Source organism: Periplaneta americana, chromosome 6, assembly GCF_040183065.1.
Source record: "Periplaneta americana isolate PAMFEO1 chromosome 6, P.americana_PAMFEO1_priV1, whole genome shotgun sequence".
Taxonomy (NCBI): domain Eukaryota; kingdom Metazoa; phylum Arthropoda; class Insecta; order Blattodea; family Blattidae; genus Periplaneta; species Periplaneta americana.
In genome coordinates this window covers 65,780,644-65,806,141 of record NC_091122.1, presented here as the reverse complement: position 1 = coordinate 65,806,141, position 25,498 = coordinate 65,780,644, and the positions used below count along the sequence as shown (strand labels likewise).

Genomic DNA, 25,498 nt, shown 5'->3' with positions numbered 1-25,498 from the left:
ATGGGGAAGGTGCTCTTAAAGTGAATTACCGCAGATATGTTACTCTCTGTATTGTTAACGCAATCTAAATAATACAAAAGTGGTTAACTTAAGAAAACAAGAAGAGCGTATCTGTACCTATAATTCAATGGGATCAGCAGAATTTGTATCTAAATACTTATTGTTAGACCCGAGCAAGGAATACGTCGCTTCCCTTGATGTGTCTCAGCTCAAATTGCGGGTCACGTATGAAGTCTCCGATAATATTAAAATGCTGGATATCACTTTTTTCTTAAGATCATAATAATGCCGTCATGATGAATCATTGGTAGTGCAAGAGTATGAAAGTGGGCAAGCAGAGAAAACTTGCTATAACTCCATCTTTGTCAAACATGAATTATATTTGTGCTCATCTGAAATGTAATTCGGGTCTCCAACATGGAAAATTGACGCACAGTCCTGGGTGTATATTCAGTTTAGCTACTTTGCTTTCTATCGAAAAAAAAATATATACAAAAATTCTACTCAGGGATAAACTGAACGAAATACACTGCTCTGTCTATTTAGTAGAATGCTTTTGAGTCTAAACAAAGCAGTAAAACAGTACAACGTGGCCTGTTGCTATGAAAAGAATCCAAGCCCTCGTCTACCGATAAGACTTCATGTCACAAACACGTTCACGTCTGAGTATTTCTGACAAAGTAAATATTAGGCTAATCAACACCTTGAAAACGGCGCAAATATGAAGGGCATTGCTGGAGTGTTTTAAGGTAATATTTATGTATTTACTATTGTATATTATAGATACATATAATCTAGGAAATAAAATTAATTTGTATTAACGTTGTATCAAATTCATTTTTATAATGAATTACCAACTCTTAAATACTAGTGTTGTGGGATTTAATCGATTAATCAATCAAGTTCTGTTGTAAGATTTTTATTTCAGAGAGAGGGAGGGAAGGAGAGAGAGAGAGAGAGCGCGCGCGCGCGTGTGTATGTGTGTGTGTGTGTGTGTGTGTGTGTGTGTGTGTGTAATGTATCAAGAAAAAACAATGAATGAATATATGAATAAAAGGATAAATAAATATAAATTAACTAATAAATAAGTAAAGAAAAAAACGAAAGAAGAAAGGAGCGAGTGAGTGAAGTTATAAAGGAAGGAAAGGAATGAACGAATGAAGGAATAAATAAAGAAATGAGAGGGATTAAATAAAGAAATAAATATTATCTTACTCTCTCCAGCATTATCCATAACATTTGTGCCGTTTTCAAGGCGTTGAATAATAATATTTACTTTGTCAGAAATACTCAGACTTCACCGCATTTTACTAAATCGACGGAGCGGTGTATAGGGTTCCAGAATAGTCGACATTCAAGAAACAAACATCGTCGTATCGATGCCGAATTGCAAATGATTGTGACTATGAGCCTTAAAATGCTGGAGGAAAAGAAAAATTAAGATGATGGTAGAATACAAAAATAATCATAACATGTCAAAATGTCAAAACCATGCTGCTACTTCAAAATCAAAGTAGTGATCAGATGAAAGGTGTAGAGCAGCCATTTCCAACTGGACAACCTGTGACGTCGGAGCGCGTTTTGAAACAGATCTTGCAGAGCACGTGAGGGAGGATAATGTTGTGTCTTCGCTACTTAAACATCTGCTTCCCTTCCACTGTCACTCTCCCTACTTTGCTCTTCCACCCATGTTACCCCTCTCGAAGAGCACGAGAGCAGAGACGTGTGACGTTACAGAGCCAGCAGTTGGAAATGACTGGTGTAGAGTTTAGTGATGTAATAAATATGTAAAAAAATTTGAAGAAATTGAAATTAATATACCATTTATTAAAGTAATAATCAATAAGAGGATTTTTTGGAAAGAAACTGAAATATCCCGAAAAGAAAATTGCTCAACACAGTCTTACAAAATCCTTTTAGACTCGTTCAGATTTCAACGCCGGTCTCCAGCACGCAGAGCCAACGCCGTATTCATTCAGGTAGCTAAACACAAAAAAATGTGACTCGGAATTCTGAAACAACACCGTAAAATTATAATAATGCAGGGCTGTTTCACTTAAAGGCTCTCTGCACGTATCGACAAATAAATAAGCCCTAAAATTTATTGACATCTTTCCACACCCTAGAGAATGGTCCAATGTGCATAGATGTAGTCACGCAATGTTAGCAACAAGCTTCCGATTTTACAATCTGTGAGCAACAAGTAGTTATTTTTTTAACAGAACAACAAATTCACACAGATTACTATCGTGGGAAAGGTAATACAAAAGATCACTATTCAATGACAGTCCTGGAGAAAAAGTTTATAGTTAAGGACAGTGGTTACCAAATTCACAATAAACATGGTCTGGAATGGACTTTTCTCCATGGAACCTCTATTTAGAATTCCTCTGAGCAGTCATTAACTACCTGTATCGCCATTCTTTTTTTCTTATTTTACTTGGTTATTTAATGACGCTGTTTTAACTATAAGGTTATTATTTTAGAACTGATGGAACTGGTGATAGCGTGATGGTATTTCATATTCATATTCATATTTATTATCATCATACGGCTTTCAGGTAGTGGTTTCCCTCACATTTCTGCATACGGTCCACCACTCCCTTGATTACATTCAATCACATATCCTTTATATTTCTCTTATCATCTATATTATCTCCCCATATCTTCCAATTACCTAAAGTTAAACCCTACTTTTGTCTATTTCTTCCTCCATCCTTTCTGATGTACAGTATTTTCAACTCTTAACCTTCTTTATCTCCCCTCAATCTCATTCCTGAATGCTATGCAATACTGTCTACCTTGCTCTTATATAGAAACATTCTCGTCTATATCTACTCCTCCCTCTCTACTACTATCATTGTCATCTTACATTACTGTTATCCCTACTTTTCTGTTTATCGTTAAAACCTTTTCATCTCTGACTAGTATTCACTAATATTTCTACTATCTCATCTACTTTATCGTATTATTATCATTCATTGTTGCAATGTTCTAATGTTCGTGCTACATCCTTGCTATTTCCTGTTCAATTCACTTATTACTTTTTCACTTTATTGGATAACTTTTACGGTTCACTCTCACTACTTGCACTCACTTTCTATCTCCTCACTTCCCATATGCGTGATGGTATTTAACGAGATGAAATCGAGGATTCGCCATATTTTACTACCTGATATTCGCCTACGGTTGGAAAAAACCCTACCAGGTAGTCAGCCCAAGCAGGAATCCAACCCACGCAGATCAACAGACAAACGCGCCTACCGCCTGAGCTACGCAGGCGCCGCGGCTCGCTCTTCTTCATCGCCAAATTAACATTTTAAGAGGTATGTAAACTATTATCTATACTAAAAATCCGTTATTATTACGATGATAATTATTACTTTACTATTGTGTGTCTGGAAAGATGGTAATCGGTGGAAGCGAGATCCGGGCTGTAGGGTGAATGCTGAAACACCTCCCAGCCGAACTCCTGCAGACCTGTTGTACGCCGAGCCGTATGTGGCCGAGAGATTACCATCGTTTCTTACACTTCAAGAAATTCCTGTCCGGTCAGTATTTTCACAGTAACAGAGAGAGTCATTCAGACCTAATAGGAAGCATACAGATATAGACAAACTACTGAAAACTTAAGTTATCTTCTGAAACGTACCGTTAATAAATACAAAGGAAACTATTTCTCGTCAACATAATATCCATTATACGCAAACAGTTATTATAAATTACTTACACATACCTTTTCATCATAGTAATATAAATTTAATGCAAATCCTTCAAACTTTCAGCTTCATAAATAAAAAGAAATCTGTGCCTCAGAAGTTTAATAGCAAATCAATATTCTGAAGAACAAAAACTTTTTTACATTTTACAGGTCTTCATGAGGCTTTTAATTGTTGATAAGGAAAAAGTTAAAATGCAATATTTTCCTATAATAGTTGTTTTCATAATAATCGTTATCAATATCTTTTCAACATATTTCCCTCCCTTTCCAACTCGTCACAAGTTACGACATGTTACTATTTTGTTGAGTCAGATATACTTTGAAGGAATATGAAATGTATAATATTGTCCTATTATTTTATGAAATTCTGTAGCGCAATAAAATGTAAAACTGTGTTTCTTTAATCAAGAATTATCTGCTGTTATTTCTTGAGTCAGATACACTTTGTAGAAATGTGAAATATATAATATTTATCTCATTATTTTATGAAATTCTGTAGTGCAATAAATTGTAAAACTGTATTTCTTTAATCAAGAATTTTCTGGCGCGTTGGGCCAGAAAATAAAGATTTTTAGAAGTAACTAAATAGCCAACGAACTTCGATTTCAAACTAGTAGTGTTTCATCTTAACCAGCATAGACTGGCTTCCGTGAATGCAAGTCACTCTATTATACGAGCACCCCGCCTGGACTGGGCTTATAAAACGCGGACTGAATGGGCCAGTCTTAACTTTGAACTTGTCTGATTTGCCGGTCTCTAGTGCAGACGACTGTCACACACTGGTTCCGATCCCAGGCGGCAGACTTCTACGACATGGGGATACAAAAGTTGATCCCACGGTATAATTAAAGTCTCAGTGCCGGTCAGGAATATGTTGAAAAATTCAACAATTTCTGTATCTGTTCCAATAAATATTTCAATGAAATTGTGTTTTATTTCTCTAAACGACCCCAGGGAAACTTACAAAGGAATACTATGTGTCGCTCTTCTGAAATAGTTTGAGGGCAGCACTGTTCATAATGGATGTAGACGAACAGATGTTGTAGTTCCCTTGGCTACAAGGCTAGGCATATTTTTCCAGCTTCACGGAGTCTCTGCACATTTTTGTCTTCAGATGACACGCCATTAAATCTCACATTCCCCGAATAATGGATTGGACGAGGTGGTCACATGTATTGGCCACCAATGTCGCCAGACTTTCTATCGATTTTTGTCTGTGTGGGTTAATGAAAGGCGAAGTGTACAGAAACAAATATACGAAATCAGAAGTGCAGCACTTACTGTTAACAGAGCGGAAAAGTGCAACGAACTGTTGAAATGTATTGATTCCATATAAATAAGCAATCAACATAATTTAAATAATATCTCTTTCCTTCTTGTTACTTGTAGCGTTTGTTATGCGTAACATTCAAACAGCTGTATCTCCACACCTTTTGAAAATTTGACAGATGTTTACATGTACTTTTTACTCAGACTAGTGCTAGTTTCGGTCCAAGACTTTATAATAAAATCACAAACCATTTTCCAAATTTGAAATATTTTAAAATTGAATCTTTTAAAAAAGAAATTTATAAAATTATTCATGATATATAATACTATCAAATGTGTGTATTTTTTACCTTTTTATTTCTGTCGACTATATACATGTTTTTACTCAATATCACTGGCTTCTGTTTGATTATCAATTTATATTAAATGTGTTTTTTCTCCTTTTTTTCGCTTTCTTCTATTTTTTTTTTTTTTTTTTTTTTGCTCTTGTGTGTTATTTATCGGTTTGAATTAAGTTAATTACTGCATTTAGTAAACTGACTTTATTATTGACTAAGACCATACCGTACACGAGCCTGGGTTTTATAAATTTAATTTGTACTCACTTTGCTAGCTAAGTAAATATTATCATCTTCTAAGTATTTACTATTCCTCTTGAACCACCCTGCATGTATATAATAATAATAATAATAATAATAATAATAATAATAATAATAATAATAATAATAATAATAATAATAATAATAATAATAATAAAGATAATTACAATAAAATAATGTCATATTACTGTTCCAACCTTCTATACAGCTGCATACGATTCCTTCTAGTGAGTTGAACAATTATTTTTTCACGTTCATTATTTAAGACAATAATATACATGATTTCTATTAATTTGTACTGATGATGAACGAATCTTTTTCTAAAAAAAAATAACAAGTGGTCCTAAGCATCAGTATTTATTTTCTTACCGGCGTCGTTCAGGAGTAGCCAACTGGATTAGTGATCAAAGGCTGTGCTCGGGCCTGGATTCGAATCCCGCTTAGTCTGATTATCATGTTGGGATATTACAGAGATTATCTCCAAATGCAAGGTGAATGTTACGTAATCAGCCTCATCCCGCTATCACAAATTGTATCGACGCTAGATAAACTCGCAGTTAGCAAAGCAACGTATATAACCGACAAAATAAATATTAAGCGATAAATGAAATAATATACATAGTACTTCCGTCTCTGAAGAAGTTTTTGTCAGAGAAAATAATTATTATTTACATTAAATTATATGTCCACTCGAAAAATTCAGATAAAAACAGAGCCGAGATAATTGAAAAATTAACTAAAGTTGTTAGATAAATAATACAATTTTTTCTTTAAAAACAATGGTTACGAAATTACGCCTCCAATTGAAAAGTGAACAATTTTAGGGCACGTCTTTATATAGTCTTATTATTTTCCATTTAACACCTTCAGAAAGAGATTTTTTCACATTTTGTATTTCACTTCACGTCTCAAAACACCAGTTACACAGAGAATGACAGACACAAGAGTCATCTGTTAGCACAGTGAGCATGGCACGGGTACTGAATTTTGAGGATGTTTACAGTAGCTGTGTGGAGGGTAAAGTGAAAGAACGCAGCCTGGTGGAGGGAGAATCACCTGCTTCAGTATCTGGTGGAGACTTTACAACTTTCTGGGGGGGGGGGGGGGGGGGGAACTGTCGAAATAGTGGGAAAAACCTTTCTTGCATTTAAAACAGATTTTTTTTTTTTGTTTGTTTGCATCTGCAGACCCAAACGATTTTTCTATTTTTTTTTTCAAATGAAAAGGGTAAGCCTATTCTCCTCCGACAACTACAAATGAAGTCTTAAAGTTGCAATGAACTTCATTAAATATTTTTGAGGGTCACATTTAGAGAAAAATATAGAAGTTAAAAAAAAAGGGTAAAGGTAAAGGTATCCCCGTCACTTGCCATGAAGGCACTTGGGGGGCAAGGAGGTAGAGTCCCATGCTTTCCATGACCTCGGCACTAGAATGAGGTGGTGTGGTCGGCACCACGCTCTGGCCGCCTTTTACCCCCGGGAAAGACCCACTACTCAATTTTATAGGAGGCTGAGTGAACCTCGAGCCGTTCTGAAAGTTTGGCAACGAGAAAAAATCCCGTCACCACACGGGATCGAACCCCCGACCTTCCAGTCCGTAGCCAGCTGCTCTACCAACTGAGCTACCCGGCCGCAAAGTCTAAAAAATTAAAATTGAATTTAATTAAACACAGAACAAGTCAATTTAGATATTGAGGGAGTAGTTTAAAACCAATCTTAACTGCACATTAGGCTTCACCCCCTCACCCCCACTTTTAAATTTCAAACGGCATCCCTATCTTTTGATGCTTAGATTTGAAAGAGTATTCAATTGTTTATACATATCATCCATTTTTTCAGCATCTTTTGTTTTCTACCTGGCAACCTGAATTGTTGTTATTGTCAGTTGGTTGTAGGATGAAAACAGTTTATTTTGCGTAATTTCCTAAATTTAATCAATAAGGATTATTTCTGTTCTCTCTTGAAGGGTATACACCATTTTAAAATAATTTCATACACAAACACAACTATTACATGAAATGCTCAATAGCTCTGAAGCTTTATTCTCTTCAGCTCTGATCAACAGTCCAGGTTGCTAGGCGATGACAGAAAACAAAGATGCGAAAACAAATTAATGAGATGTATAAACAATTGAATACTCTTTCAAATTTAAGTACCACAAGATAGGGGTGTCATTTGAAATTTCAAAGTGGGGATGGCTGGGAGTAAGGGGGTGAAAAACTATTATGCAATTAAGACTGGTTTTAAACTTCCCCCTCAATATCTAAATTGACGTGTTTTTGATTTAATTAAAGTGAATTTAAATTATATAGTTATTTAGACTGGGAAGTTTTTATTGTAAGGTATTTTATTTCACTCATTTTACTCCTTCTTAAATACACAAAACGCAATTTTATTGTCTTAATGTCCGCTGACTACAATCATATAAAAACTACCACCACTCCCAACGTACTTTATTTATCTAGTGTAGTAATTCGATCTGTAAAAGATTCTACAAAGCAGCTATGACAAGTTTGGTTTCGATTTCTTCTCTTTCTTCCATCATACTAACTGCACTATTTCTCTATTATCACCCTATAAACTCTCAATGTAGTTTAAATCAGTGGTGACACACTGGTATGTCTCGAAATTTTTGGAACTGAAAAATACATTTTATACCATCCAGAAAGTCTCTCTAACAATGCATTATTTTATTTACAACAAAGTCTTTGATATGGTACATTTTATTTTGAGACAGACTTTACTAATGAAACGTTTTTTAAGATTGCGTATTAACATCAACCTATCTACAACAATGGATGTCCGACACTACATAGAATTTATTAACAGTGCTTTTTTTCTGGCGGAACACGCTGGAACAGCGTTCCGGCACCTTTTTGTTGCATTCATCATGGAACGGAAATATGTGTGAATAACTATGTTTTTAATATAGGGACATCATTTTATTTTTACTAACATTTTTAATATTAACCTGGCTATACCTTTGGATCAACGGTTAAGAACCAAAAACACCGTTTGCTACCCCTTCCACGACTGGAGTTCGATGATACTGGCGTAATATACAAACAAATCACTTTACTAGGTATAGGAGGGAAGGAAAGTGATTCATCCATTTACGTAAACTAGGAAATATCATGCTTTTAAGTTTGATAATTTTCATTAGGGTTTTGTTTAATCAAAATACAGTACTGTATTAACAATGAGTGTTTATACTCACGAACTGAGCTGTCCATGCGGACGTATTCATTATGCAGTGTATATTATACTGTCTACAGCACATAAGCGTACAATATAGAGAATGAAGTTAAATTGAAAAATAATCATAATATGGATATCTGAACACATTTTGGAAATGGTGGCCGTTCATTTCGATACAGACTTCAGTTCTAATGTGTGTAATTCCAATTACCAGTTTCGTCCTTCGTACTAGTAAATCATGTTGAAATAATTCTGTACCTACTCTATAAAAGAGTACCTTACGCACTGTAAATTCAATCTTCACTTCTGCCCGAGCCGAAAAGATAAAATTAATCAGATATGCTATCTACTGTCCGTCCAAAAAGTTATGTCGCAGGGTGTAGAAAGGGGGAAAATCACGTGACAATTAATTAACGAGGCCCTTTTATTTAAGTTATTTTAAACAGTTATATGGGTATAATATTACTTAGACGTCCAATTCCTACCAGAAATTAATTTTCTCAGAAAAGAGCTAAGACAGCTCAGCCACTAGCCTTTACAGAGAGGCAAATAGAAGCAGGTGGGGGAAACCAGGATACGACGTAGGCAAATGGACGACAGTACCGTACCTGTGCGAAAATGATTCAATATTGAAAGCTGTTTCGTCACTGGAAAACGCGAACATATATTTGGAACGTACTGTTTACTATGATCCTAAGGCTACTATGACTGTATATGCGGTCTTGGATCTGTGTGAAGGACGGTTGAACTTCATTAGTAGAAGGGATGGGAGTGAAGTACATTCAAAAACTCAGGTACAATAAAAACTGAAGTAAAAATAAAATGATGTCCCTGTATAAGTTTTCTTTGAATTCCGCTTAGACCTTGAAAGTCTTAGTTGGACGAAAAGGAGGTTAAAAACGACGAAATTCCCGTGCAGTGAACAGTAATCATCCTCCCGTCCGCTATAAAATATTCTATACAGAGTTTCACCACCTTTTTCTCTAGAAGAAAAGCACTGGTTTTTGTTTTTTTGTTATTATTATTATTATTATTATTATTATTATTATTATTATTATTATTATTATTATTATTAAATAATAAGTATGTCACGATATCGTGGGCGTTCAGTAAGGTATGTCGCCAGTCAAAAACGGTTGGGAACCACTGATTTAAATATTCACTTCTATCAATCGCCGCCGCCATCACAGCTGATGACGGAACAAATCGTGGAAATGAAAGAACGTGATGGCGGAAGATGTGGCCTGCGCCCATTATTTACAGCGGTTTGCTTAGCGACGTTTCCGGCTACAGATTACTGTGATTGTAAAAATGGCAATTTCACCAAGGACGATGTGCGTCAATATCAGTTACAGATTTCTGTTTCCATGTAGGCAGACAGTCATTCCTCCTAGAAATAAACAATTCTTATCTCCGCCAGAGTGTGAAGCTGCAGTGAAAATCCCAGTGAATAGTATCTTCATGAAGGCCCAGTAAAGCCCAAATTATTTTTATTTAAAAAAAAAACGAAAAGAGTATCTATTTCATAAATTTAATCCATAAGATGCCAAGAATATGTTTTGTTTCTTCTGCCGTAGACTAAATAGCTGAAAATCACCCGGTTTATAAATAGGCCGCTGAACACTTACATCTGCGTATTCATTTGCAATAAAGTAAATATATTTTTTTTCGTAGCCTATTTAATTTATTATAACCAGAAACATTTACACCAATATAAATAAATTTATTTATGACAGTTTTAGTATTTAATGCAACAATACAATGCTGCAGCAATAATTAAATATATTTATTATAGTAATGTCTGTCTTTACCAAGTGTGGTAAGGCTCAAAGCATCTTTGACAGTTACATCACACTTCTTGCGGAATGTTACTGGTCTGCATTTACACCATTCCATCCGGCAGTGTTTCTGAGAGGGTCGTTTTGCCATGAAATGACCTCTACTATGAAACATATCAAATTTCACTCCTCGAGGTAGTGAAATAGGGCGCCCCATTCTCCTGCAGTTCGAAAACATCTTGAGATATTGAACAGTCAAGCATCGTCGGAATTCAAGCAGGTCCAGGGAGCCTCGTCCATGTATTTCTCTGTAGATAATCCAACCATTTACTGTACTATCTTAACTCCGAAAGAACTGATTTCTTATAGAGAAAACAACGTGCAAATATTATTTCAAAGTTAATTTGCTTTGCTAAGGCTAAAAATTCTTTCACTTTTACTTTTCCAATTTTTGCTACAACCGTTACTATTTTCATTTTCTAGCGGCATACCAGAGGATCATTCGCAACACACCGGTTGAAAATGGCTGATATAGAGGGAGGAAACAGTAGTGACTGGACTTCTTCCATTGCTTATTTTTAAATGAATTCACAACGTTTGAGAGATGTCTTTGTGATGAAGGACAAAGGGAATCTGTCCAAGAGGTTTACCAGAAAACAATAGACCTACACACGCACACAAATACACAGAGAAAAGTATTTCCATTTCGATTCCAATACTCCCACACATGTCAAAAGAGACATGTTATCCACCTTCCACAAGAGCTACCACAATATGCAATGAAGAATCTGATTTCCGACGTGAAATACAAACCCTCACTAAAACCTTAATTCCTAACGGCTATCCTGTGAAATTATGCAATAAAGCAATCAATGAAACAAAAGGGGGGCATTTCGGAGAGAATTTAAAAAATTTCAGAAAAAATCAGAGCTGCTTTTAAATCCGGCAACACACTTCGACAAATGTTGTTCAACAACAAACCCAAGCAGAACCCCATGGTTTAGTGGGACTATATTTACAACACATAAAACAGTGCCACATTGACAAATCGAGAACAATACGGTTTCGACAATGGCCTCAAAATAAAATGGCATGATGGTTCGATTTGTAAACCTTTTCACATCCATAGCAAATTCAAAGAAGACATGCTGTATATTGTCAGATGACTATCAGTCAAGAGAGTTTAAAACTCCCTGATGTGTGGTTACCTATTACACAGGATGATGTCATGCATAGGCTTTGGAGAGGCATGGGGGGTTCTGTCCCCCCCAAACTTGTCTGAACTCTTTTCTTATCTGTTAACGTTAGGAAATATTGAATTCAAAAGATCTTTTTTGCTTTTGTTTATGATTAAGTTTCAGTGCTTAAATTGATGAATTAATGTCTTCAGATCATGTGTCTGGACTATAATATTTATTTTAAATTTCTCAATGTACACCCATAAGAATTCCTATATCTCATTTGAGGAATGGAAGCATTGTAATGTTTCTTTTGTAACACCCTGTACTCATTTGTTAGAAGTATGCAGGTGTTCAGGCCGCCACTTGGAGATGTATGAATAACATACTGCACAACAATGCAGAAAAAAGGAAAGTGATCCTGGTATAATGTGTAAACTTTAAGATGAGATTAAATAAAATAATTAGAGTTTACATTCATATGATATCTTCACGAAGGTAAGCTTTATATACAAAAAAAGTTTCTGTTGGCACTGTTACGTAGTTTTATTGATATACACATGTGTTTCTGTACGAGAGAGAAAAAGAGGAAGATTGTTTTAAGTTATGCCCTATTATAATTTGTAGTAGGTCTGTAGTTCAAGCCCTAAACATCGCGGGTATGGATGTAACATTGTAAGGAACATCCCCACCCCGAAAATACCTTTATTAAATGATCATATTCCGATAAACTGTACCACGGTCAACCAGTAACGGAGGAAGAGGTACCTAAATGACATCCCCCATAACCCCGTTATATGGGGATTCAATGGTTTTGCATTGCCCCCCCAAGGAAACGGTTCTCTCTCCGTCTATGATGTCATGTAATCTTGGACATAAACAGAAATCTACAACGTCCTCCCTCGTAATTTCCTTTGCAGCCTCTAGATGGCAGCCTATATAATTGTCCGAGGGCCTCATTTTTACCCGATAGTCAACATATTTATATTACCCTATTCTGATTCACAGCTGATATTTCTGTTGTCTGCGTCCACTCCATGTATCGTCATGTATATAATTGTTTTATTTCCTGCGTTATTATTAACCTTTTGTTAATTCCAGGCTACAAGACCCAAAACAGCACCTACTTCTACTATATCTATGATGACACTGGCAACAAAACTGTGTCTGGTGAACACACGGACGACGCAACAGTTTTGTCTTTCACTGTTGCAGTGCAGTTGCCAGCCAGACAAGTTGACGACAAAAATGTCTTTCAACAATTTGTCGCCTGTGTAGACACAGCCTTACAGTTTGTTTACCTACTGCATCTGAACGGGGACAGCATGTTTGCGGCAGGATGGCTAATCAGGAGGATTAAATCACAGCCAGTTTGCGTTGGTTTTGGAGGACCCGATTGCGGTATATCGAAAAACATCTTTTAAGCCTGATAAACTGAAAGGGTGTCCAAAAAGTAACAGCACCGCCGATATCGTAATGTTCGCTTAACGCAAAAAATAACACTTAAACTATCGATAAAAAAAGAACGTTGATATTTCTGAACTAAGCTTAAAAATTAAAGTTGGCGCCACTGATATCGTCATGCTCATGGATGGGCAACTCGTGCTCTCGAAGTGTGAACACACCCTCAGTGCAGGTAGAACGGATTCTGTACTGTAGTGTCTGTATACAAGTTTGCTCGCGTCTGCAGTAAGTGGCGGCTCGTTTTATGTGAAAAAACAATATAATCGCCAGATCATTTCCCTTTAGTGATGAGTCGAAAGAGAAAGATTTTTTATTAAGAAAGGAGGTAAAGCTTGCATTATGTTCTATTAACTTTCTTACGCATGACATTTTATGTTACAAAAAAACACAGTGAAGGTTTCAGTAAAGAAATACTATCTAGATCTGGTTTAGAACAGCTAAAGGTAAAAATGGGATATCAACAAGGTGAGACTGATATCAAATATCGTTAGCACGTTGTGGGTGCGAGTTACAGAATTGCACGAACATTTATGCTAAGAACATTTATGGATAAATTTGAAATGCGACAATACCATGTAGAACATAGACAACTTCACTTTCTTTGACTATAAACTATCTTGAAGAGTGATAAGAAAATCTTATCAAATATAAGACCCTACTTCAAGACCTACAGCAGAATTCACTGGTAAGTATGGAGAAACAGTGACAATTGACAAGGAATCGAGATTTTTCTGAAATCCTTTTGGCTTACAGCCGATAGAAGATCCTGAAAGTTTATAGCTTGGATTGATAAATCTGTAGAACAGCGCGCCATTCAGATTCCAGCGAAATCAGGAATCGAACTGTTCGTAATGCTGCCTAAGTCAGAATTTCCAAGTATACTCTTTGCTTCCATATATACTGTATATACGTGAGTCAGAGTTTAATACAAGAAAGAAGTGTAAAAGCTCTCAATGTACAGAAAGAGCTCAGAAGTAAGTTTATTTCATCTGCAGTGACATGTGAAAAATACTTCCTTGAATTTGTGTTTGTTTGCGAATATAGACTATTACATTTCTGAGAACAGAGGAATACACTTTAATGTATAAAGACTTGTAAATTCTCGCGTTCTTTGTTTCAAATAAGACATATAATAAATATTAACAAATAGTATAATAATAAATAAGTGTTGCATCTATGTTTGTTGTCTCTTGAAAAGGTGTATTCAGGTTGTGTTTCCAGTACTAAACTAATTTACAAAGCTAGGAAATAATATAATTTTGTTATGTGTGTTTAGGTACAGTCTGTCTAAAATTACTATAATTATTGTACCAGCGTCATTCTGAAATTCAAATCATGGAGTAGATATCACGATCACCTGCATGAGCCGCCAGAGTGCACCGCGGCAGTGAACTGCTTTTGCAGCGAAACTACAAACAACTTGTAACTGCTGCGGCTGGCTCCGTCTGTCTTTCTCTCTTTCAAAGTTTTTTAGCACTTTGTGAGCACGAGTTGCCCATCCATGGTAATGCTCATTTGTCTGTTTCATTACCTACATCTACTCACGAACGTTTTCTACAGCAACATGGACGTAAAAATTTTCCTCCCATCTTCAGAAGTAGGTGACGCTTTCGCAGAACTCATGTCAATCTCCCCCACTAATGACATGGAGTTTGCAGACTATATGCTGAACACATATGTAGAAGGAGACGCCCTGTTTCCTCCTCCTCTCTGGGCGGCGAAACCATCTGATGGCCCACGAACAACAAATCCTTCCATTCATTCTACAATTCTCAATTTTATTCGCCATATCCCAACATTTACAAGACCATCGATGTTCTACTAGAAATGCAAACATTTGCCCGCACCAAGATAAACTCTGTAAATTCCGGACAATGTAATATGAGGAAAAAAAGTACGACCGACAAAATTAATTTCATCGTGTCTCTATGGGAGGAATATCAGAATGGAGATTTTGGACTCTTGCAGTACATTAAAGTGTTGGGGATGAAATCCCATGCAACAAAGTTGTAGATTTTTATGAACATCAAACGAGGTGGCATTACTGTCACTGAAATATAGCCATATTTTTCACCAAGCCGTGGACAGTTCTAAGTCTGTGAAAATTGGGAAGGAAAATGTAGCCATGTGTTATAACAAGAATTTGCACACCCCTAAGTCAGTCACCACGTGTTGCTGAGTCTTGCCGCAAATATGCCCTTGAAACTGGCAGAACCATGCTGCAAACGGGTTGCCTTTTTTGACGCAAAAATATTACGTTTCTAGAAAATTACCGCAAAGGTGCTTCCCCGATCTGAACAACTGTGTGAATGGAATTTTATTCTAACAGATAAGTGAAATCCATTTCTATGTATATTTTTGTCTTCATTATCCATTGTTATTATGGTTATCTGTCTTTATAGTCCTTCTGCATAGCAATGAAGGGAAAATTAATACCTACTGTACCTCCAGAGGAAATTATCCTGCAGATGGCACCTATACCTAGAGCAGGCATGTCAATTGATGCCCAAAGGAGCAAGCGCGCGCTTTAGAGCCCAGGAGAGCCTGAGCGCTTTACAGCGGAAAGGAAAGAGACAGACGAAAGAGGTGGTATATGCCGCTTGGTCGAGATATATTCAGGGATGGCCAGCACTGATTCAATAGATAAAGGGAAGAGAACTTATTAAAACTGTATCCATGTTAATTTTTAGATTTGCCTGAGATGTATAAGTGCATTATAAGAATTAAGGTTTAATTTTAATGCTCATTTTGCACAAGTTTGATTTTCTTATTCAAAAGAAATATTTTCTCAACTTTTCGTATAGAAAAGTGAAATTTTCAGGTATAGGCCTATTTATTTAGTAGCCTTACAGAATGTTTTCGTAAATCTAATATACCGTATATACGTATTATTGAAGATAGTATATTGAAAATTTTGAAAATATTCGCATGGAAATTGTAAGGAAATGAATTAACAAAGCAACTACTGTTATATCATAAGCAAAAGATACGTGCCCATGTGTTGTAAAAATGTCAGCTCTATAGATTCAGCAGATTTCGAGAAAATAATTTAATATTCTGATGATAGGAAGTTGCTCACAAATATCACCTTAAAAGCATAATGCGATAAGAGTTTTGTTATGTAATATTAGTTACACTTAAAATAGATACAGTACCTAAGTAACTTTGCTTTGTACTGTAATATTGTTTTGATTAGTTTATTGATTACTTTTGTAAGGCTAAAGATACCATCAATATAAATTCCAACTTATCATGTCATACTCAATCTCTTTCTTTGGAATATCACTTTCTTTATGAATGATGTGATTCATCCACTTAATACAGTATAATATTATACTACTATGGAATTTAAGTGAATATTCCTTCTTAACTCTCTATTATGTTATTAAGATTTAAAACACAAGTGCAATATTAAGAAATCAGTGTTAGTACTTTTGTTTTACAGACAATATAGATAATATTAAACAGAAAGAAGCCATATAAAAATAACGACATAAAATTTCACGTTCCGTTTGAAGTTTGTGCACCACTGTTTTCTTAATCCAACATGTTGCTTATTCATATACACAACCCTTTCTCTTTCCATACTTAGCGCTTGCTGCCCGCGCACGACGTCAAGGTCAGAAAAATGTGCTTGCTTTGACATCACTGACCTAGAGCTTGGAAAAAAATATTAGTCTAATCGTCTGTGACGAGTGAAAACTTTTAGGTTACTTAAAGAGTGAACAAAAATTCTAATTGCGCTTCACAAATATAAGGAAAATACCTCAAATTGTCAAAAGCACCAGCGTTGCATTGAAAACAAAACTTGTCAAGGTAACTGAAGGTGAGTATGAACACAGTCATGCAGGTATAAGGAACTCATGTCTTCCAAAAAAAATGTTGAATCAAGAGAGTTGCAATGGAACATCTGGAAGGGCCTCCCTGTAGAACACGTCAAGGACCGGAAATGTGGGCATAAGCATAATCCCTCATCTCCCGGATACTTTCGAAGACATAACGACCTTCCAGACACTTACTCGAAATTGCTGACTATATTTACGTATACAAGAGGAAGAAGGGCTCATGACAGGAGGTGGGCAGTGCCACCCAGGTATGATCCATAGTTGCGGAATCACAAAGTCTACCATGCCGCTATTCAGAATTAATCCAGAAGCAACAACCTTGACAGAGGGTGGCATAAACAGGTTTTAATTGATGGTAGAGAAACGCAGTCCTCTTTATTATCTGTTACGAGAGTTCGGAAAAAAACAAGCGATAACGAAATTATAACATGAGTGGAAACAAGACGAAACGTCCAAGAAAAGCATTGCAAGAAGTACCTAGTCGTCAGAATTACCCACAATATAAGAATAGTAAGCAAAATTACCTAGCAGGCTGCGGACATAATTTTAGAATACGAACGTATTTATAAACAGCAATACCTTATCCCTTTTAATAATAATAATAATAATAATAATAATAATAATAATAATAATAATAATAATAATAATAATAATAATAATAATAATAATTCTTTATTTAATAATAATAATAATAATAATAATAATAATAATTCTTTACTTATACTGGCAGAGTTAAGGCCACAGGGCCTTCTCTTACACTCTACCAAGTCACAAAGTATACAAGAAGTTAAAATTTAACAAAAAGTTAAAGAACAGAACACTAACATATTACAAAAAAATAATAGCATAATAAAATCGACAACATGAAAATAATACCATAATAGAAAAAAAAAAAAAAGTAAAATACATTGGAATATAGTGAAAGCAACTCATTTAGTACAAATGATTAAAATGGAAAAACGTAAGGAAGAAAATATCAAAATGGAATGTAATAAAATAATAATAAAAAAGAAAATAAATACGAAAATTAAATAAAATTCACGATAAAAAGATTATGATAATAAATTCATCGGCTGATAAAGAGAACAAAAAGGGGAAAGGAAGAAAAAATAAATATATAGCCTATATTTTTACAGAACTATGGCAGAGAAAAGGGCTTATAACTGAAAGGAATCTAGTTTAAAAAGTGCAATTTTAATTTATTTTTGAAACTAGACAATGTCCGACAGTCTCTGACATGTTGTGGTAGAGAGTTCCAGAGATGAGCTGCAGAGACGGTGAAAGATGAAGAGTACAAGGATGTTCTGTGTTTAGGAATGGAGAGTGTGATATGATGTTGTGGGCGAGTATCTATTTCGTGATATGAGGACAAATGTTGAAAACGAGAAGCTAGGTAGCTAGGGTTAGAGGTTTGAAGAATATTGAAGAGTAAAGTGAGAGAGTGAATAGTTCTTCGCTCTTTGAGACGGACCCAGGGCTTTTTATACCCACAATTAAAATTAAAATCAGTACTTTCTTGAACAAATTACACCTGTTTTATTTCCTCAACTCGTTACTAGTAATGCACATGTAGTAGGTCATAGGCGGAGTTATGGGTGGCACCGCCTCCCCCCAACTTGGTCGAACTTTTAATGTTTTTTTGTAACAGCCTATACTGATGTGTTCGAACTCTACATGTGTTCAAGCAGCCACTTGGAGAAATATCAATAACATACTGCAAAACAATGCAGGGAAAAAAAATATTAATCCTGGTATAATGTGTAAACCTAAAGACGAGATTAAATAAAATAATTAGAATTTACATTTCATATATCTTGCTTTTTTAAATAAACAGATAAAATAAATGTAAAATTGGTCCACAGCTGTGGAGTAATGGTTAACACGTCTGGCTATGAAACGAGCGGGCCCAGATTCAAATCCTGGTTGGGACAAGTTACTTGGTTGATGTTTTCCGGGCATTTTTCCTCAACCAATTGAAGCAGAATTGCTGGGTAATTTTCGGTGTTGGACCTCGGACTCATTTCGCCATAATTAATTCACATATCATCTATACAACAGCCCGGGTTAAGTTCACGGTGCAGCATGCTGTACTTGTACAAGAGCGCGGCCGTTCGGCTACCCAGTCATTCACAGAATAGGAGTGGCAAGCACAATTGCACGGGTCCCTCCTCCGTACAAGAGAAAAAAAAGTAAAATTATCTGTATATTTTGTTCCATTTTATTTTATTTTACAATAATTTTATTAAATGATCATATTCCGATATACTGTACCAAGGTCAAGCTATAACGGGGGAGGAGATAAATAATGTCCCCCATAATGTCTTTATATCGGAATTCTATGGTTGTGCTTTCCTCCCCCCCCCCCCAAGGAAACTGTTCTCTCTCTGCCTATGTATTAAATAAAAGAACAATTTATGAAATGCAGTCGGCAACGTAGAGTAGGCGAAATGTAATTGAAAATGCAGTAGATAAAGTGCAGTAGGTGAAAATTCCTGATGCGAAGGATATCACAATCAGGCTAAAGGAATAGCGAAGGCTTTTGACTTCCATTTCAAAACTGTAATTTTTAAGATGTTCCGCGTCGTGGTCTAAGGCATTCTGTATAGAACTCGCGTTACAGAATGCGCGCTGGTTCGAGTTCTCATGGGGGAAGAAATTTCTCATAGAAATTTCGACCACTAGGGCGAGATCATCGTGCTAACACAGTCTAGTATAGGTATACAGTCACGAAACTCAATACGTAGGAAATATGCATCCATATATAGTTGCTACCCGCTACTATCGCCTCATCACAGACAATGCGAAATAGTACCGGCACAGTCTATTATTCCTAGTACCCTCAACAACTCAAGCTTCGTGACTGTATATATTAGACTGTGGTGCTAACCACACTATACCTCCACTCTGGTTCGACGATTGTCCACCTCTGCTTAGATAAGCATGTAGACGTGAGGTCTGGGCCCTTAAAGGGCTGTAGCGGCACTATTATTATTATTATTATTATTATTATTATTATTATTATTATTATTATTATTATTAATTTTAAGATGGATTTAATGTTACCAATTAATACAAAATATCTAAATGTACTCTCCAGTATAATAATTTCCAATATTATTTTATTTATGTAAATCGACATTTAAAATTGACATGAAAGTGAAATTATACTGCACAGACATTTCTTTGGTTCACCACGCACAGCAAATAGCGTTTATGAAATGGGTTGTAACCTACTACGTGAAGTAGAATAAGGTCCTATTCAGTAAGGGTAGTAACGAACCCGATTAGCTTTGAAGCAGTTTGAACTTCGAATATTCGCAACGAAGTAAAATTTTGCATGTAACCATTTTCTTCAAATAATATATACTACAGTATATAGGGATATGGAGAGACAATGAATGTACTGCTTATTTCATGTTTTTCTTTAATTTATGCAAGAAACAATTCGTTTGGTCTAAATTTCGTCTTTTTAATTTCAAATAAAGTCAATTTTTTATTTAAAATTATTATATTCCACGCATATCACCCTTCATTTCAAATAAAGGGATTCATAGGCCTGCATACTGGATATGAGCAAAATTCAAGGCATGGTACTGCTGCGAAAATCTCTAAATCTATTTTTTTATCACAATACCTTCTTTACTATCCACAGTCTAGTATATACAGTCACGAAGCTTGAGTTGATGAGGTTGCTAGAAACAATAGACTGTGCAGGTACTATTTCGCATTGTCTGTAATGAGGCGATAGTAGCGACCCTAGTGGTTAGCAACTATCTATGGATGCATATTTACTACATATTTAGCTTCGTGACTGTATATAATAGACCGTGGCTATACGTTATGTAACGAAAAAGTAAGATAAATAAATGAATAACTTTATTTAATAATCCGCAAATCGAATCTGCCCAAGAGTAATCGGAAGTGTACCAAGACATTTTTACAACTTAAGTTTAAGTTTGCACTTAGCTGTCCCGAATCGCTATCTTGCATGTCCAATAATGCATCGCGGAAATAACTGTTGTAAGATAAATGATTTCAGTTCTTTACACTCATTATTCTAGTATAATGGCATACAATGACACACAAACACGCTATTTGAGGAAATAAGTGTTTACATTTAAAATATCTCAGCTATGCTTTTTTTAACTACCCTACTTATTCGGTAAATATGGTTGAAGTCATAAAAAATATTTTAATGAAGCTTTAAAAAGACTGAATATAAAGTGTAATCTAGGCACACTGCTTTCTAGATTTCAGTTTTGAAAATAGTACTTTGCATGCACACACTTCAAAAAAAGAGTCTGAAGAAAGTGCTGTTCCTTCAAATAATTTTATTTTATTTTTTAATAAATTCATTTTTAATTTACAACCCATAGTTTCATCTCTTCAAATTCTTAAATAAATCTACATTTCCAGAGGAAACGTCTAAATTTAACACTGTCAAGAACTTCGTGGAATTTTGGCGAAGTAGCCGAAGTGCCACGAGAATATCTGGAAGTCTTCATTCACAAAAAATAATAATAATAATAATAATAATAATAATAATAATAATAATAATAATAATAATAAAATAAAAATTAAAACTCTCTGGGGTTTGAACTCGGTTATCGAAGTATACAGTCGCCGCTCTCACCGTTCGATTACAGTTAGATTAAAACTTCGGACGAACTCATAAATACAGTGAAAAATGTTATTTTATGTAAAGTCGCAAGAGTAACTAAAACGACACTTGCAGCAAACATAATTTTATGCACCCAGTTACTTTTGATTATGTAAGCTTATCCGCTATGGATGGGAGTTGGTCACTACGTAAACACGTCAGATTCCACGCAATAATCAAACAATTTTATTCTTGAATGTCATGGCGGCGGCGGCCCGCATACCACAGAATGCCGTTGTCTGTCCTTATCTCCGTGTGGCAGTCAGCTGACGAAGAAATCTCAATTGGGTCACGACCGTCTTCAACATCCTTGGCCTTATATATCAAAGTGTGTTCAGGTTCTCGCGTGTCGTACAAACACATCACTAATAAAACCTGACAAACGAATGACAACCAAGTTTGTCTTGAGGCACTAAAATATTATATACACAAAATCAATGGAACAGAGATCACATACAAGTTTTAAATATCACTGAAGTACAAATGCACAATCCCATTAGGCTTATTAAAAGCACTCCTATGTTCATGAAGTTTAAATACTTTTAAAATGCAGCTATGTGACATTCGATTCTGTTATTAAACGCCGAAATATATACAGTGTGTGAAGTATGAACATGAATTATGTTAGGAAAATCCTTGAAGTATACAATCAAATATGTAGCACTAAAAAAGTTAATTAATTACAATTACTGTACATTTATAATTACTTTATAACATATTACACTGAATATATTAGTTTTGCACGATCGTGTTTTTTTACAGCTATTGTTGTTAGGCCTTGAAAGTTAGAATTCCCACACAGAAACCTATTGCTAGGGAAACCATTCTTCATAACATAATACTATACTGAAATAGGTCCATTATAATGCACGTATTGTTACTTAGTTATCAATACACAACACACACAAATTCCACAATTTGGGACATCTGGCCGAAATCTACGGCTGACCACTAGGGTCCAGAATACAAAGCAGAGGTTCAATTAAAAATACAATATGATTGCGGAGAGAATACGTAACAATGATAAATTTAAAAATAAAGTACAATTTGATTTCGGAGAAACATGAGATGAAAATACATTGAAGAGTAATGAAATGAAGTAAAAATAAATAAATAAATAAAAAATTACATAGTATTATACAAGTGACTGTGTAAAATGGATAATGAAATAGTTTTGCGAAGGCTTTGGAATAATATTGCTCTAAATTTTCAATGTAAAATATACTGTATTTGCAATTTTAAACATATGATCGTGCAAAAAAAATTTGTACAATACACGTTTGTGAAGTGCATTACAAAATCGAGGAAACTGAAAAACTCGCAGCAATCCCCAACCTTGTATCGTAATATACTATTTTAATATGATTGTTGAAAATGAATTCCAACTTATTTTTTACACTACAACAGTAAAGATTATCCAATCCTGTCCATTGCAGGCAGTAAAAGCATTTTCTAATACTAAGCGTTACGTGGGAAATTTTACCAAATCGCACTTTTGAGTACTGACAGTATCCACGGTTTTTTTTCGGTACTTGAAGTAGGATGTGTTATTTACTATAAACCTATTAAATTTGAAATCGTAAACATGATCGAAAACATATGTAAAAAAAAAAGGCACGGGTACCTATACATACGTAATTTTCGTCAAATAGTAAAAGTACCTTACCGTAATTAATTATTATTTACACTTTTTAAGATCCGCGGATAGCAAGTAATAAATTCCGGCTTCTAATTATCGCGCGCGCGCGCGCGCGCGCACGCACACACACACGCATACGGTACATTATAGACTGCTGTTAATTCGTCGTAACACAGCATTACACACAGACTTCTTCTATATCACAACAGTATAAACATTCTGCTTAGACACAAGTATAAGAAGCAATGCGCACACCTATGACACAGATCGCACTTTTTAAATACTCCCGCGATCACAAATAAAAAAATCACTTTGGTAACATCAGCACTTAAACTTAGCCGCAGGGCTGAAAAGAGGCAAAGACGTCGATATCAATTCAACGGCACCACATGCTTTATGTGTGTGCGTTAAGTCGCCATGCCAACGGGGATGCCGTTGCCATGGAAACACATGAAAACCAGTTTCACTGTCCTGAGTATCCATAGCAACGAGCCCCATTACGGGCAAAGTGACGAGCAAACCAACACCGATGCCTCTGGCTCCTATAAAGGATCTAATTGGTTCATCTGATTACTTCATTGTACTTAATGAGAACCACAGAAAATATACAAGGCGTTTAGTAACTCTATATACGAGATAACAATAGAGAGGTATAAACGTTCGAACCTCTTTCCACAACTCCCTGATGAATAGCACAATCTTAGTGTTTTACTAAGTCAGAAAACTTCTGTACAATTATTATTACAAAAATTGCTACGTCTAACTCAATCTACCACTATTAAAATATGAAGTAATCATATCTCAACTATTCTCTCAAATCTGCTCTTCTTGAAACTATAAAATTATATCCAAACTTGATACTACTTCACAAATCAATGAATAGACATCGGCGAAACAACAAAACCAATTCATAAACTTTAGTAGCCAATTAACAAAGTAACATCTAAATTTAGGCATCAATGAACACAGCTGTGTGAATCTAGGACGTGGACAACCTTAAGTAGTCTTATCCATTTCAAGCACAAAATCATTTCTGTCCATTACATCTCCTACAGTCAATATACAAACAATTAATTTTCTCTCTGTTTAACATCAATATGAATACTATCAAAGTATGTAAACTAGATATATGGGTCAAATTTCAGCCATTACGCTTCTGGACGAATAAGGCCAAAACATGCATGACCAAGCGATATAGTATTATGATTATAGCATTCATTAACAACTCTTGAAGTATGTTGACTCAGTACAAGAGAACAAAGCCGAATAATAATTACTTCATAAGAAATTAATTACCTTACCTTAAAATATTCTATCGGCTAATGCTGACGAACATAAGCACTAACATCCCTTCTGCTAGCTGTAACAACACCCAAACATATGAGCACATCTATCCACGCTGCAACACTGTTTACAGATACCACGAAATGGTGAAGCATTCGTGAATGAAAGAACGAAAATGCATAGAGTCCATATGTAAATCTGCAAGGTTATGAGAAACGAAAGTACAGTATAACATCATTATACTCCTAATATATTGTAAACCGACAGACTTTTGACTAATTATTTTAAAATTAACAACAAAACCTTTATGTGTCCGGCACAGCTTTCTCCGGGTATTACAGTTACCCAGCGCAGCCAACATATGAGACTGAAATCTCTCATTAGGCAGTATGACAAATTGCGATGTCGAAACTCTGTATTTTCATGTAAAACTAAAAATAAGTAACTACAGAACGCCAATTATCTTAAAAAAGTATCGATATCTACACAAAATTACAAATTACAACACAAATTTTAGTAAATATCTATAGTTATTCTGAAAGTCAAAAGTTAAATTATTGTAAATTCAATTATAGTGTATATGCGTGTGTAATATATATATATATATATATATATATATATATATATATATATATATATATATATATATATATATCACACACACACACAGAGGATTTTCAAAGTAACGCATAAATTAATTACTATTAAAAGTGAATGAGAGGATCTTGGACAAAAGCTCAGACATATCAAAAATTGTATTTAGTTAGAAAGGGATAGTATATAGAAACAAGAAATGTTTACGGCTATTGTTATGCGAGTTATATCATCGGCATTTTAAAATCCTATCATTTTTATCATCTCAAG

The 25,498-nt window shown here is 35.1% G+C and overlaps 1 protein-coding gene across 2 annotated transcripts in view; it reads right to left on the bottom strand.

The window, feature by feature from the left end:
- LOC138701401 (forkhead box protein N3-like) overlaps nucleotides 1-24,986 on the bottom strand; it is a 208,491-nt gene extending 183,505 nt beyond the window's left edge. The window contains exons 1-2 of one of the 2 annotated variants that reach the window (XM_069828260.1): nucleotides 24,938-24,986; nucleotides 24,652-24,710 (exon numbers count right to left, since the gene is read on the bottom strand). The gene's annotated coding sequence lies outside the window, so the exon portion shown is untranslated. Of the gene's footprint in view, nucleotides 1-24,651; nucleotides 24,778-24,937 lie in introns of those variants that run through there. The other variant, XM_069828259.1, reaches the window with a different exon arrangement.
- Nucleotides 24,987-25,498: the final 512 nt, after the last annotated feature.